Genomic DNA, 17,646 nt, shown 5'->3' on the forward strand with positions numbered 1-17,646 from the left:
TATATATATATATATATATATATATATATATATATGTACGGTACATAGTTGAGAGAAATATGGAATTCATCAGCATGTAATATAATTTGAAATGTACTAAGCCAAATTCTAATGAAGTTGGGATGCGTAAAAAAATTGAAGTTAAAAATGATTTGCAAATCATTTTCAACCTATATTCAGTTGAATATACGAGAAAGACAAGATATTCATTGTTCAAACTGATGAATTGCTTTTTGCAAATACAGATGCTCCCCGATTTACGAACATTCGTGCTCCGAACAACGGTACATACGAACATTTTTGCGGGTACAGGTATGTCGAAAAATGTTCTCGGACAGAGATGCTGTAAGTTAGATTTTGTATTGCGCGCCTTTTTCCGAGTACTGTAGTACTTCTTTCCACCGCTAATACCGACGTGAGGCGCTGTGAGAGGAGGAGGAGGAGGAAACGCCTGTCCCCATGAAGAAGTTCGAGACGGAACTCTTGGCCGAGGGGTTTACTCATAGATAAAGCCACCGCACTCTTCGAGCAGCAAGACCCAAATATTGAACGTTGCACAAAGGTTGCAAATCAAATGAATGATGCCATACAGTGCTACTGCATCATTTATGATGAGAAAAAGAAGAAAACTGTGCAATCGTCGTTAGATCGCTTCTTTCGGCCAGTTTCTACTACACCCTCCAAGGAAGATACTCGTCAACCCTCATCTTCTTCTCCTGGACCCTCAACTTCTTCCTTCATTGATGTTACGGAGGAGGAAGTAACTCTTGAAGCCCATTCCAGCGGCGACGAAGACCCTCTCGGCCCCATGATATAAAATCCTCCTCTTCCTTCTCCTCCCCCTCCATCATCTCCTTAAGCCTTCAAGTACATCTTCCAAAAGTACGTTAAACTTCATTTTATTATACTTATATAAACCTTAAACATACTTATATAAGCCTTAAACATACATTCCATACAAAATATAGCACTGAAGCAACTTACGAACGAATTCAGCTGACGAACGATCCTTCGGAACGTATCTCGTTCGTTAGCTGGGGAGCGTCTGTACCCTCAATTTTCATTTTAAATTTCTTAGGTATCTGCTTTTTTACTTAAGCAATATGAACAGTACAAATCCAGGCCCCTTTCGTAGATGGAAATAAATCGGACATGTATTCGATGCGACTGTCACGCTTATCTGATCTATAAATCATCGAAAGCCAAAAAGGAGTCATTTCCGCTTCCGACATCTACCGTCAATAAAACACATTGTCACTAACCACAGGAATAAAGCAGTCCATCTTCTTCTCGCTCCAAAAGTATAATTTCTATGCTGCGTCTGCATTTCACCATGGCTGTTTACCTCTGCTTGTGGATTTCCGGAGAGTTGTATGGCAGACGCACGGCCTTGTGTACACACATTAGTGTGTGCCTATATCCACACTGTGTCAGTTTTGCCATAGGGAAAGAAAATAATGTGAAAACGCTGAAAAGAAATCAACGTACCGTATTTTCGGGATTATAAATCGCAGTTTTGTTCATAGTTTGGGGTGTGATTTATACTCTGGTGTGACTTATGTGTCAAATTATGAACACATTACTGTATGATTTCACGTTATATTCACATTAAACCGGAAGAGGATGCTCTAGGCCTGTGTTGATAAGTCGACGATGAGTCTGACATAAGCAACGTAGAAGAGAAGACACTGCACCTTCTACCTCCAGTGTTGGCGCAGTTGTTTAAAAGTGACACAGGATGAAAATTCATTTGATTTAATGATTTGGTGTGACACTGATGGTTTGGTAAACTTGTTAGCATGTTCTAGTTATCTGATTAACTCCTAATATGTGATGTGAACATACCAGGCACATTCTCAATTTGTTGTTTATGCGTCATGTAACGTTAGCATCTCGTACATTTATTGAGCCTGCTGTTCTCTATTTTATTTTTATTTTAAATTGCATTTCAAGAACATGTCTGTTCTTGGTGTTGGATTTTATCAAATACATTTTCCCCCACAATGCGACTTATACTCCAGTGTGACTTATATGTTTTTTTTTTCTTCTTTAGTATGCATTTTATGGCTGGTACGATTTATACTCTGGAGCGATTTATAAACTGGAAAATAAGGTATTCAAGTTAGGCTCGCATAGCGAATGGCGACACAAGAAGACCTCTGGTGGCTCCACTGCTTCGCTACAGCGAGTAAGCTACATCGCCGTGCATCCAAGTACTTCCTGTCTTCAAAAGACCAAGAGACCTTGTGGATTGAGCATGCACAAAACACAAACTAAAGTCCCTTTAAATTGAGTCCGATTGCATTTATATGACCAAATATTCAGGTGAGAAAAGTGATAACCCAAGGGTTTCATTCAGGTTTTTCAAAACCCGAATGAGCATATTCAGGTTTTTTTACACGGCCTCTCTGGGTCCAGTTGCGACCTATTCGGGTTTTGAAGGTGTTATTGACTGCTTGTAAAAATAGTCACAGAGAAAGGGATGATCCCTTACCCGTGGGACGGCTGGGATAGGCTCCAGCACCCCCCGCGACCCTTGTGAGGATAAAGCAGAACAGAAAATGGATGGATGGATGGACTTTTACTTTTTAAATTCTAATTTTGCTGGCTGAAAACAGCACATTTCAGTAACCTGGTTGGTTAAAAAGCAATCAATAGGAACAGCAACTGTTTGTGCAGTCATTTTTGTCTTTTAAACTTCCTTGGAAAAGTAATCTGATAGCTATCACCATCTTCCTTGCTTGCTGGAGACTGAGCAAAATGCTGGCAACAGGTGCCGTATAATACAATGTCATGGTAATTATGATTATTATTCTTTTTTCATCTTTAGAGAGTGAACTTGATTTCAGTACGTTGTGTTATTGTCATCAGTGGCAACGGTTTGTGAAATGCCACAACTACAGTGACTCACTCAAAAAACAAGTCAACTGGCGGCGTTTGCCCTTGGCCGGGTCGCCTTTCGCCAAACAGATGACTTAGAACTAGCGCGGATCTTGACCCGAATGAAATGCCAAAATGAAAAAAAAAAAAAAAATCCTTAAAAAACTGACCACTAGCCAATAAAATAGACATGTCAATACATTTCCTAAAGCAGATCCTGCACATAAATAGGCTGGTAGCTCTCGGCCCTTCATCAGCACATAATCATCGCTCCCTTAGTCTTCTTTCTAGAGGCACAAGTTAAAAAGCAGCCATCTTACTCTCAATGCCTGCGACTCATTTCTCTCCCCCCTCACTCCCCCCCCTCCCTCTCTCTCTCTCTCTCTCTCTCTCTCTCTCTCTCTCTCTCTCCTCCTATGAAACAGGTCATCTATTGTAATGGCTAGCGAGAAGCTACAGTGGCATTTATAGAAGCTGGTTGAGGAGGAAGAGGGGAGAAGACACAACAGACTCCCAATAAAGAGACAGAACAAGAGAAAGGGAACAAAGGATGTGTATGAAGGCCACTATTTTTTTTTTCTTACTTCACAAAGCGCACTCACCCTCCACCCTTTCCATGCTCTGCTCCTTGAGGGTAGTACAGACAAAGGAAGCCTGACTCTCACAATGTGCTCCCTCCTTTAGCCTGGCACACTTTATATCCTCACTACATTCACTGGTTCTTCTGAAGAGCACCCCTGTGCGTGTGTGTGTGTGTGTGTGTGTGTGTGTGTGTGTGTGTGTGTGTGCGTGTGTGTTTTATGGCACTCCAAATAAGAGTGGTGGGGGTCTGTGTTTGTTGAGGGTCTTACAGGGCAAGGGGCCAGGGCTCTGAGGTGTTACTATAGAAACGCCTTTGAGCACAACAGGTGATTCTACTGGGGGCCTGTTCATCTCCACGGTGAGAAACTACAGGAGGCCATTAGTCTTTGTGCGCGAGTTTATATAACGACGTATGCCACAAACAACTTTGTTCCATGGGCCTTAACCAGCTTCAATAAGACAGAAATCATGTCTGAAGTTGCTTGCTGACCACCTTAATCACACACTCTCTACTTTGCACACATGCACTGCACACAGACATAGTGTGCGCGCGCGCACACACACACACACACACACGTACGCACTAAATTAGTTATCTTTAATAACGCAGTTTTTAATACAATTAAAATTTGACTTCATTGTCATGAAGAAGCAATTGCTCATGGCAGTTCATCTGTGTGCATTATTTGAAAAAGTTTTTAGAAGGGACAGGTTGACAAAGGCCTTCAATTAAATTCGATTAAGAAGAAAAATATATGCATCAGAAATGGAGAGAAACCTGGATCTGCTCGCAGAGGAACTGCTTGAACTATAAGTGAGCAGAGAAGAGCACCAACAGAGGGACTCATTTAAAAGCCATCATCAACATAGACCATGGTGCAACACCACAATTTACATTGCCAAGCATACACACACGTGATTATTGTTTCATTGAGCGGCATTTAAAAGAATATAATTATAAAATAATTCAAAAGGCACACCTAATATAATAGTGAGGCTTTTTTCTCCTGACCCTGAAGCTCAATACCTAATGGCTTGCATGAAAATGGAGTATTATTATCCTTCGAAAGGATCCGGCTCTTTTACTTGATCTCATTAGCAGAGATAGGAAACGTACTGACATTCTGTACTTGGATTGAATTATAATTACTAACATTGAATGACTTTGCTAAAAGTTAAAGTACACCCTCCACCACCTACCTGAAAATGAGGCCATTTAAAGGGCCACACTCGGCTGCCTCATCGCTGGAAGTCTGGTGCTCCAAAATTTTCATTGTTCACCCATCCGTCCATCTATCTTCTGCATCGCACTATCCGCACATGCTGGATTTTTCCAACTTGGAAATTTCACCAAGCCGACATCTGGGGCTTGTTGCACTGCTGCATATCAGAAAATGGCACATTTGAACAGGCCACTTGCATGACGCCAAGCTTCATCTCTGGCCAGACAGAATTAGCATTTGCCCGACTGCAGCTGCATGATCGGCGGGTGACCGTGACAAAGAGGTCTGGTAAAAGGGTGACAACAACGTGAGCTGCTTGGTTGCCTGACTCGTGGCGAATGCGAAGCTCCTCGGCTGCCCCATTTCTGGCTGGTAAGAAGCGGATTTCATCTTGCTAACCTCATCTGATTAGCCTGCCGAACACTAATTGCTGCCTTGACAGCTGCAGTGATGTTAGCCACGTGAGTTAGCTGCCAGCCTGCCTACCTATGGAATCTAACAAAACTTTTGCGTCAGTAATGTCTGAAAACTCTGAAAAATCGCCATGAAAATTCATATGCGCATTCCGACTCTTATCCATTTGAACCTGCAAATAATGATCAGCACAATACTTTTGATATTATGAATTATGGAAGTGATGGTGTTTTTTTTCCTCATAGGAGATGACATTTCATGCCAACAAAATCCCAAAATATCGTGCCGATCACTTTTACATTTCACAAAATGAAGTGGGCAAGAGTAGAAATCCGCATTTGAATTTTGGTGGCAACTCGTCACTGTTTTCAGATACTAACTAGGTTACAACAGAACGTTACAAAGCACGCTAGGAAAAAATATTACAATTCTTGCCTCCTTACTCACTGATGTAGTCTGACTGATGTGTGAATCAAGGAGTCACAAAAAAAAAAAAAAAAAAAAAAAAAAAAAAAAAAAACCCAAAAGGTTGACCACTACAGTTTTTCAGGAGGGTGATCGGGAGATATTTAAAACCAAAGACTTGACTTTGGGTGTCAAAAAAGTGTGTTGGGGACATCCCTATAATTTTAGGCTATTATATATTTTTACATTGATATTACATGCTGTGATTTGCTGGCAACCAGTTCAGGGTGTCCCCCGCCTACTGCCCGAAGACTGCTGGGCTGGGCTCCAGCACCCCCCGCGACCCTTGTTAGGATAAAGCGGATCGGAAAATGAATTAATGAATGATATTATATGGGCCATTTCACCAAATCTGTGAAACAAATTTAAAGTTGAATCTTTTTTTTTTTTTTTTTTACAACACACCAATTGAAAAACTTAAAATGAGTAGTGGTCTATCTCAGTAGTTTTTTGTTTTGTTTTGTTTTTTTGTAGTGAAACTCTCCACACATTTATAATCATAAAATTAGCGAATACTGAAACCACAGCCATGACATTGACACTCATAGAATGTTAACTACAAGCACCATACAAATCAATGTGCAGGACGCAATGTGAAAAAAAATGTTTTCATGTACGTAATTGGATAGTGTATTCATACATTTTATTTCCAAGGTGCGCAAATGGCACCAATTTGATGGAATGGCCCATATAGACAACAAAGTATACCAGAGAATGAGAGATTCCTCTTTTTGAGTGCATTTGATTTGTCTAACGGGAAACAATACATTGACACAGTTATTTATCAGGTGTGTGCAGAGTAAAATGCAGAGTCCACGCAGTTACATAGTGAGAGGACACGTGCATGACTTTTCTGATCTACAAACAACGCTGTTGATTTATGACCTTGTTAGATGCAACCAATGGGGAACAAGCTTGCTTGTCACCAAATAATTTCCACTCTTTGAACTTCTACTTCAAGGTAAAGCGTTTGGGTGCATCACTATTGCTTACCTGTCTGTTGAACATTCACCTCTTTGTGGCTTTATATCGGACTTGGCAGACATAAGATATTTCAGATGTATCTTTGAGTTTACCCTGAGTATTTTCAAATCGCTTGTGTCTCCTTGTTCTACAGAAGCATAAAAGTCATGTTCTTCCTCCAAAACTAATTTAGGCCATGCTGCACTGTGTACAGGTAGATGTGCCTTGGTGCGTGGCTTTTACAGTTACTCGGACTGTACCCCGATGCTATTACTGTTCCATTTGACAAGATCTTTATAGTTCGTGATTATTTGGTCATTTTGTACGTTTAAATTATCATAAAATGAAGAAAATCAGTCGTTTTGGCCTAATCTCGATCATGTGATCTGCCCCGATTCCAGATATCGCGATTTGATCAGGACATCCCAAAGTAACAACTCTGTTTTGAAAATGTGAAAGGTAAAAATAAAAAGTACAGTGGTACCTCTACTTACAAAATTAATTGGTTCTGGAGGAAATTTCTGAACTTGAACATTTTGTAAGTAGAGATGCGTTTGATGTAAATGCCCTAATTCGTTCCAAGCCCCCCGCCCCCAACCCAATAAACGAGAGTTGTGCATAATGTAAAAAAAACAAAGAATAAAGAATAAAACTTTTAACTGCGTCCTCGTCATTTTTTGTCCTCTTATGTTCATGTTCTCTCTCAGAAGTGTTTTTTGCCTGGCGTTTTGTAAAGAACTGATCCAAGGACGTTTGTTTTTGTCAGCTCTGAACGATCCTTAGAAATTGTCCAAGGCAAACATCAACATAGTGAGCGATCGCCCGACAGGTGAACACTTTTTCTGGGTGATTCACACTTATGTAAAACTATTGGAACGTCTCATGGCGCGAGGTAAATGACGAGGATGCTGCATAGACACATATCTCTCTATTTGTTCATCTACACGCACAGACACATATGGTAGAAGTCCCTCTTAGCCAATGGGATGCCAGGATGGTGCTCTGTAATAACCAATAGCAAAGCAGCTATAAGTATGTTGCGTTCAGGAAACTCGGAGCTGCGACTAGCCGGCCATATTGTATTTTTACGAAATTTCTTTCGAAACAAGAGGCAATATTTTCCTGTTGAGACGTTTGGGAACTTGAAAATTTCGGATGAAGATATGTTCGTAAGTAGAGGTACCACTGTAATCCGATAAATAAATCCATCCACTTTCCAATCTGCTTATCCTCACAAGGGTCGCGGGGGCGGGGGGTGGGGGCTGGAGCCTTCTCCAGCTGTCTTCAGGCAGTAGGTGGGGGACGGGGGACACCCTGAACATTGTTGCCAGCCAATCGCAGCCCGATAAATAAATACTCAGTAAAATACAAGAAAAAATAAATACTCTTTGTACTTGGTTATTGCTCATTAAAGGGATGCAGGTGTACTTAATGCTGTGGCATCTGAGTGTTTAAAGCACAGGAGCCTGCACAGACATGTCTAAAACATACAAAATAAAAGTGGTGAGCAGTGTCAAAAGAGAAAGCAGTTAAGATCCATCCATAAACAAAAGTAACCACCAGATGCTTCCAAACAAAAAGGTTTTCTTTTCAACATCGTTTCACGAAACACACCTTAAGTCCTGTAGGAGCTTGTATTTTGAGAAAGCACACCTTCACGCTCATATGAACATTCAAAGCATTTATGCAATGACCAAAATGAGTTGCTGCTTTTCTAATGGAGCCAAATGTAAGGTATGTTAACTAAACATAAGGAGACGATTTTGCTGGGAAAAATCTGATTCTTCAACATGCTCGCGTGCACACACACACAACACACACAATACAAATGAAATGCTTTCACAGCGCATTGTCGATTGAAACAAACAAGAGGGAGAGCAGTAGAAAAATATTTAACCTTGTGAGCAGTGAGTCATAGAAACCTACCAAACATAAAAGAGGATTGTTAAATGTCCTTTCGAAAGAAGAATCTTGAGAATGCCTTGTCATGCTGAGAGGATGGAGTGTATGTGCATTGTTGCTTGTAGCAGTTTAGTCATGTTTGCTAACCCTCCAGACTTGTTTCTGCACAGTAACAAATGAAAAGTATCAACGACACCTCTTGTGAAGAATAAAATGTTAATACAAAGCAACAGCAATCAAAAGACCTTTCAAGAGGAGTTTTTTTCTTCAAACGTTGCGATTCAAACAGTGTGTTCCTTCACATTCAACAGCACCGGTGACAAAGAAAGTGAATGAGTGCATCTTAACACAGCAGGAATCGGCAACTAGAGGGCCATGGGCCCTCGAATAATTTTTTTTAAATAAAAATGTGCTAGCCCTACTTGAGATCTAAGCAGTTGAAATAACTGGGTTCACCACTAGATGGGAGACCTTACTCACCAGGGCCTCCAACAATAAGTGGTGTCTTCGAGAAGAAGAGGGACTGTCTCTTGGCAAGATGCCGTATTTTCTGCACTATAAGGCACTTCGGATTATAACGCGCACGTTCAATGAATGGCCTACTTTAAAACTGTTTTCATACATAGGGGGCACTGCATTATAAGGGACATGTAATAGAAAATACAATCATGGCTGCGGTTGTGCTATGCATCCACTAGATGGTGCTACGCTAAATGAATACAATACAATACAATACACTTAATTTATATAGAGCCTTCACAACCAACTAAGCCATGAGAACTTTTCACGAACATGGACATGAAATGTATCAAGACAAATGGCATAATGAACAACAAATGAACGACAAAAGTTATGAAGACGATTGATTCAACAAATAAGGCCAAACAAAAAAGATAGTGTGTTTCAGGTAACATGACATTTAAGCATAGGGTCAGTAGGCAGGACAGTTTTTTTTTTAATCTTTTTTTTTCATCAAAAATTTAAACAAAATAACCATAAAACATTCATTCTGACTGTTTCAGAACTCAAAACCTGTCTAGTTACACGTTGTAGACCCACCTACCTTGGAGTTTTCTTCTGAAATTCTTTGTTTTTCTCCTTTTCTGAACGTGCTGCTTTCATCATTACATCGAATACGTCTGCACTTTCTGTTTTTGCCACTGTTTCTTGTGTTTTTTCTATACATCTAAATCGAATCGATCTTACGTCAGGTCACAGAATTCACCGTTGGCACATTGACACTGTGCTATTTTCACGTGGTTTATACTCGGCCCGTGGTGTTCATCAAATAGTTCCCTGACTTTTTTTGATACATCAATGGATGCTATTTTCTTAACATTACGGTGCGAGCATGCGACTGTAACACAGAAAACGCGGTTTAAACTGTCGTCGGAGATTGCGGCCGCCGCCATGATTCAATGTTGTTGACAGACGACAGGGCAAACGACGCACGCGCTCAACGTGAATATCGCGAGAGTTTGTAAACCCTCTACACAAAAATGTAGAGGGTTGTTTGAAAAAAAAAAAACAACTTTACGGTCGGCATTTTCGACGTAGAAATTCTCAGTCGGTCGCGTTACCGGAAACACACTAATTTTTTTTTCTCCGCCTATGCATGCACATCTTGTGGGCTCACATCCACAAGGGGTTAAATACCCTTAGAAGTCTTGCTTCTCTCCTTCCTTCGTTTAGTCAGTCGTTTACTATGCTTTTGGTATTATCTTCGTTTCATAATGGCTGTGCAGAGCTCCTAATGTAGTTGTCTGTTTGAGTGTGTGTTGGCGAATGAACATGTAAAAAAAAATTTTTTTAAATAAATAAATCATCCTTTTTATAAAAACATACAATATGAATTAAAGCATCAAGCTCATGCCGTGCTCAAAAATATCATGTGGTATTTATATGTGACTGTTCAGGTTGTTTTTTTGAGAAAATCTTTACTGCTCACCATTTTTTTTAAAATGTGTGGCACTAAAATAACCGGTTGCTGTTTCTTGTGTGAGTGATTCATGGTGCGACTGCGTGGCACTATACCATCATGCAGAAATGTGATGTGGATAAAGCCGTCATAAGTCACTGTTCTGTTCACTCAGTCAACCACATGAGTTTTTAACCTTCAACTTTCTTGTGAGTCTTTCAATGAGACAATGCAGTCAGAGGGGTTTATTTAAAGAGATCACAAGGCTTCCACGAACAAGGCATTGTTCTGTTTGATTGGCTAGGCCTCACACTATGCTTAAGAACTGAAGGAGACACATACACACACGCATGCACACACGCACACACACACAATTATACTCTATTGTGGTGTTCACTGTGGGCTCTTGGTTCAATAGGATTCAGAGAACAATGTCCAAAGGATATAGGAGGTCAGGATGAGAGATGGGGTGGGGTGGGGGTGGGGGGTGGGGGACCTTTGTCTGCTTGACTGCCCTCATGGAGGTGTTCAGTCGATCACAAATGGTACACCACACAACAACACGACTACATACACACACTACAGCACACTAACGTAATACCAAACTAGCATGTTTGCCCGTAGGCAGGCACAAAGTTTTGGAAAAGAACATATATAATGTCGAATACAACACAATGAAATATAACAACAACAAAAAAAAAAAAAAACGGATATTATTGTACGCCAGTAAAGAGCATTAATGAGTAAGTTACAGTCCTATGTATGATATTTTCCCATGGTCACAATATCAATTTTTTTCATATTAATATTACATTTGAGGATTCTTAACACAGTTGTAAATGATTTCATGAAGGGTGTGGATATTGATCGCCTGAAAGCATTATTTCCAAAGTCAATGTTAAGTTGCAATATCAACTTAATAAAAATACCAATGTCCTTCCTAAAAATGTTGTTGTTTGTTTTTCTGTACATTCTCGGTCACCCGCATCATGGATAAAAAGTTTGTATTGAAGGCAACTGGGCTTGCTGATTTTTTTTTTTCAGACTGTTTAAAAACAATTACGTTTTTAAACTGGTGATACAAGATGAGATCAAATGTTGAGAAAAGCTTCCAAACATGAATAAAACACCATACGGTTATCCATATTTTCACTGAAACAACCGATGAGCGTGTATGGGTGATTCAGACGCGATTCGTCAGTTACCTTTCAACCAGTATGAACCCATTCACCTGAGTTGACAAAACTTCAAAAGAAAGAATGGGGGAAGTTCTGGGGGTAGAGTTCAAAGGTGAAATGCCTAGCTCTCCTTTAGTTTTGTGCATAACTTGGGTTGAGGGCCCATGTGTGTTTAGTGTAGTTGTGTGTTTGCAACACTGATCGAAAAGATGACGTTGTATCGATAGACAGCATTTGCATTGATAGAAGAGAGAAAGAGAGACAAAAAACAAAGGGAGACAGAAAGCAAAGTATTTACATTGAGAGTAAGAAAGAAAGAAAGAAAGAAAGAAAGGAAGCGTTAGCAGCAACAGGGAGTGTGAAGCTGGTCGTAAAGAGCAAACAAGTGTCAAAATGAGACTGACAAGAATAAAAAAGGATAGGAACTCCCAAGCTTCGGATAAAGTCGGCTACAAAACACACACACACACACACACACACACACACACACACACACACACACACACGCAATGACAACTGTTGTGCTGTTGTCCATCAACAAACTGTCTTCCCACTTATCAGTTTGGCTTTGAAATGGAAGAGGGCGTGGGATTGGAATGGAGATCCATTTTAGCAAGCACGAACAGGGCTCTGGGCTCAAGTTTTAAACATATATCTATTTATTGTATTTAAATATCTCATGTTATTAAAACGGTGACACGGTGGTCAACTGGTTAGCACGTCGGCCAACTGGTTAGCACGTCGACCTCGCGGTTTAGAGGTGTAGGGTGCGATTCGGGCTCCGGCCTTCCTGTGTGGAGGTTGCATGTTCTCCCCCCGTGCCTGTGTGGGTTTTCTCCGGGTATTCTAGTTTCAGTCCCACTTTCCAAAAACATAATTGGCAGGTTAATGGGACACTCTAAATTGTCCCTAAGTGTGACTCTTTGTGCGAATGGTTGTTCGTCTATGTGTGCCCTGCAATTGACTGGCTACTAGTTCAGGGTGTCCCCCGCCGACTGCTTAATGACGGCTAGGAAAGGCTCCAGCGTGCCCCGCGACCCTTGTGAGGATAAGCGTATTAGAAAATGGATGGATGGATGTTATAACAACAGTTGTCATAGATCTTAAGATAAAATACAGTGGACTTTGGGTAGTCACGGGTACTGGGTCCCACTTTGGCCCGCAAACAGCAAAAAAACTGCGTATTATTGACGGCCAGTGAAATGCATTGGGGGAAGAAAAAAAACACATTGCAAAAACCTCTAATATGCAATTTCAACCAAAATTGAGATTGGTTGCCCCCCACCACTCAAAAAACACAACTATGAAAAAATTGCTGAAAAAAAAATTACTGAGAAAAAAAAATCTGATGAACCACCAGGGTCCACGGTACATTTTGATGTGAGAGCTCAATAATAAGGTTGCTTTGATCACATTAAGACCGTCTGAGTCTAGCTACTTGTTAATGGTAAAGCGGTGTGTGTGTGCATGCATGTGTGTGCGTTGGGTTTGTGTATTACCCAATATGAGCTTCTGCTTCTGTTTACTTTACTATCATCTCCTGCCACACTCTCCTCTGCTCTCAGACAATTTGTTCAATACATAAATACTACAATTACACTGACCTGAGAGAGGAAATGAAGACACAGAGCGGTGAATTATATAATGATTGTTTCACAGCGCATGACATTCAACAGCACAAATAAATTCACAGGCCAGGCAATGCATTTCTACAAGTGCAAAAACTATCGTCCATACGTGTATCATTTTAAAATGTTTCTCCTGGAGATCCAGATTCCCATTCTTTGCCAGTGCCATTGGTGAATTCCAGATGAAACAAACTGACTGAGAATGATTAAAAAAATAAAGATATACCTCAACAATTACCCATAACTATGTTCTTCAGAAAACGACACCCGCACCACAGCCTTCAGTAGAAAAGCGAAGTCAGGACAAAGAGGCAAAGTCACAACGTGTCTAACCTCGCATTGACTATTAAAATTATTATTTTACAGTATTTCTAAAACTATCATAGTTATTTGCAAGAAAGGATTTTGATTTTTTTAAATTGCATAGTACAGTACTGTATTGTATAATAACTGTTAAAAAAAAATAAAGCTGACCACTTCATGGAACTGGCCAATCATGAGTTCTTTTTGGAACGTAACCCCCGTGATAAAAAAAAAAAAAAAGGGTTCACTGTACAGGAAAGGAAAAAAATAACCATCGTAGCAATAATAACTCGTAAAAAAAGCCTGCACATATTCTTCAATAATTTGAGATTTGCAGGACTGTAGCCAACCTCCCAGGATGGGGCAAAGGAAGGAAAAGTGATGACAAATTGAAGAGGCGAATGATGCGAATGATGACTGAAGCTGCAAAGAAATTAAAAAGTGAACTTCAAGGTCAGTGTTAGATTGCAACATCCGTCACTGTTTCAGGCTAAGTGGACTTAATGGGAGACGACAAATGAAGGACACCACTGTTGAAAATAAATCAGACAAAATTGCCAAACAGCAAGTGAACAAATCGCAAAGCTTCTGGGAGAATGTCCTCTGGACAGACGAGACAAAACTGGAACTTTTTAGCAAGGCACATCAGCTCGATGTCCACAGATCCAAGATTGAGCGGTTTCTCCAGAACGATGTGGAGGAGGAAGCTGTTGTGCGTGTTATGTCGTCAAAAACAAAGCAATACAAGAAACCTGTTGGATCATTTGAACAACTAGCTCCCAAGTGATCAAAGTGGAAAGCGTGAAAATGCAAGTAGAGGTTGCACAGCCTGCCCATGTAACCCTGAGCAGTTTAGTTGCTAATAACTGGGCAGCAGCCGCCGGATGAAAGCAGCAATCAATCGTGTTATCTTTTCATCAGTCAAATTTGCAAGGAGCAACGATGCCAATGCCGTATGTTTAAAATTATTATGTTTACATGAAAAGGCATATCTGTTATTCCTGATTGGTCCATTTATTAGTTATTAGTTTTACATATTCTATATTCGTTATACTGTTGAATAAAAAATTTGAAATGAATGAAAAAATGCATGTTTAAAATATGTTCTATTAATATATTAATTATCTTTGTTGTCACGACCATTGCTTTAAAACTGGCAATTTAAAAGCAATGAAAAATATGGTTCCCGGTCCACAAACCGCATGTACTTGTCCCAACTGGTCCGTGACGCAAAAAAGATTGCTGCCTTAATTACTAACATTACTAAATATATTACCATATCACAAATTATTATTTTTAGCATTATTATCATGATTCTTGCTATTATTTTGAAAATCTGAGGTGCAGGTTGTGAATCAGCAAAAATAAATAAATAAATAAATAAATAAATAAATAATCTAGAAAAGTTGACCGACAGCTCTGATTTTAAAATGTAGTAAAACATTTTTGGCCAATGTTAGTTTTCCTAAATTGAAGCTAATGGCTATAAATGCCCCCTTCTAGTTAAAGCACAAATAAAATGTCTCTTCCTTCATGGAGAACTAAAGAAATCAGAACGCAATCACCAGTGATGCGCTGAATTATTAATATAGATAATTCCTCTGATACTAGAGCTTCATGCTCTACAACAGATTTTCAAATCACTGTATCGATGATTTTAATACTTTTAATGCAACGTAATGAATATCGTTAACAGGAACATCGTGAAAGGTAACTCAACAACGGATGGATTGTCTAAATCAGTGGTCTTAAACATGCAGCCCGGAGGCCATTTGCAGCCCACAGGATGATATTTTGCTGCCCCCTACTTGACATCAGAATTTAATGTTGGCGCAGCCCCCACATTTTTTGCCGTGTAATTTCCCTGGGCGTTTTTTGTTGATTTGTTTTAATAACGGATGGGCTACCAGAGCTCAGACTCTTGACAACTTTCATCGAACATGTAATTCTGAAGTGGCACCAAGTGGATGGAAAAGGTATCCCGTCACTCAGCCCTAGTCATGTCTTGTTCGAAACATGCCGTGAAGATTCAGGTTTGCGATGAGAACAGCCGATTTCAAGACAAAACAGGAGAAGGAATGCTTTTTGTTGAGCGCGGGGTCACCAAAATCATGTCGTGAATGCACAGAGAAAGTTGCGATACTCAAGAAATCATCTTACTCAACTAGACATGCTGAGGAGTCTGCAGAGTAGCAGGGAAATTAGATTTTGTTGACCTTCTATCGAACCGTTCATGTTCAGAACTGTTCTTCATAAATTGAGAAGATTGCATAAGTTGTACCCACGGATGTTACACTGCTCAGTAAGTCAGTCACTCGGTCTCAGACATAAACATAGACGGAGTGGCAGACCTATTTCATAAATGGAGCTATTTTAGATACATTTTGTGATGTTTGTGGATAAACAATTAAATTGCGGTGACACAACAAACCTTACTAAACACCTCAGGCTGAACCACATCACACAATACAAGGCTTTCATGATGAGGCAAATTCGTGGATGGAAAAGCAAAACGACCTCGGTGTTCTTAACATGCACTATCAGGTACAGGCGGAGAAATTGTGGAGCTTTAAGCTGTTGCTGTTTTAGTGTTCATATTAAGAAATACACGTATTAACAAATTTAACAAATTAAATAAATGCGTCAAGAAATGGACCAATAATCATCCGGGACAATTATTGGAGCCAATCATCGCACATTTGACAATAAAGTTGTACTTGATACTTGATATTTGGCATTTTCACAAATACCAGTATTGCCCTTTTTGAAAAACCGGAAGACTAATAACACATCAATTTAAAACTGGTTAACCTCATGTACCTATCACGTCTCACCTGTTTAGTGGGTTTGACATTCACAAGCTGAGCCCATGAGCCAGGAACTTCTGATATTCAAGGATTATATGAAGTTGAATTAAATACAAAGCTATAAAAACACAGTGAGCTTACCCTTAAATTCAACAAAAAACGAAAGGAAACAAAGCAGAAGTCATGTCACTTCATTTGAGTGGAATTCACTCATTTGCTTCTGTTAAAACAACATCATCATCACCATCATCATCATCATCATCATCCCAAACTCTTGGTGGATACATTTTGCCAGCCTCGGATTCCTGCCAGTTTCAGAAGCCCAAGTAGAGACGTGACAAGAAAGTTACATACTAATATCCACACGTTGAAACAATATCCCGAATAATCGCATCACATATTGACACAATTGTGTTAAAACTTCACGAATCCCATCAAAACACAATTGCCCTAACATGGAATTATACAGTTCAAGGAGCAATCTTAGCTCACCTTTTAAATAAGGTTAACAAGAGAAAGAGAGAGAGTGAGAGAGAGAGAAAATGGTGAAATAGTGATCAACGTGACACTCACCAGGCAGTCCCGGTGCTTTCTAAACTCCTGAAGAAAACCAAGCCAAACTTCCGCCGACCTCGTCTTCCTCTTTATGTGCTCGGTGTCAAGCTTGTAAACCCGACTTGGTTCAAATCGCAAGTTGTTCAGTCCGGTTCTTCTTCTGACGAGGATATTGACAGTCGGTGCTGAGCTCAACAGTGTCACACCGAAGCCGCGTACATACGTGAATGTTGGCGGAAAATACGGCTCCGTCCTCCTCTCATCCGCAGCCAACCTGGCTTCGCACCCAGTCCACGGCGGCCCAAAGCTCACCTCCCACTTAAAGGGCGAGAGTCTGACTCCAGGTTGAGGTTGCTGGGACAACCGGAGTGGGGGAGGAGCGAGGTTACAGTAAAACATGGAAGTGGGGTCGATATGAACCATCATTTGATTCTGTTCATTTTTTCACACAACATTGACCGATCTGTCGTTAACTATTGACGAGTTGGTACCTGTCATCGCTTCCTTTAAATCAATGCACTTCAATATTGCAGGATTCCACCAATTCCATTTGAGTTTAACCAGTGGCATCAGTAGATTTTATGGAGTATGTTTCCAATGGATATATTCTATTTGAAATACTGCATACAGGTACACAGTTTTCTAATTTCGTATATATTCTATAGGTTGGTTCTTGTGTTTTCCTTTCGGGTTTTCTTCTTCACTTAAATTTCTGCTGTTTCATTTTTCTTTTTCAGGGACGAAAGAAAACGTTTTTAACGTGTATTTAAATTCATTAGGTTGTTATTGAAATTCAAATAATCACTATTTTTTGTGTGAATAAAAATC

At 40.0% G+C, this 17,646-nt stretch overlaps 1 protein-coding gene across 3 annotated transcripts in view; it reads right to left on the reverse strand.

The window, feature by feature from the left end:
- Positions 1-17,108, reverse strand: part of sox13 (SRY-box transcription factor 13) — a 60,787-nt gene extending 43,679 nt beyond the window's left edge. For all 3 annotated transcript variants that reach the window (XM_019879580.1, XM_019879571.1, XM_019879560.1), the window contains exon 1: positions 16,837-17,108. The gene's annotated coding sequence lies outside the window, so the exon portion shown is untranslated. The remainder of the gene's footprint in view (positions 1-16,836) is intronic.
- Between the last annotated feature and the right edge of the window lie 538 nt (positions 17,109-17,646).

The sequence above is a fragment of the Hippocampus comes genome, unplaced genomic scaffold, assembly GCF_001891065.2.
Source record: "Hippocampus comes isolate QL1 unplaced genomic scaffold, H_comes_QL1_v1.1 scaffold205, whole genome shotgun sequence".
Lineage (NCBI taxonomy): Eukaryota > Metazoa > Chordata > Actinopteri > Syngnathiformes > Syngnathidae > Hippocampus > Hippocampus comes.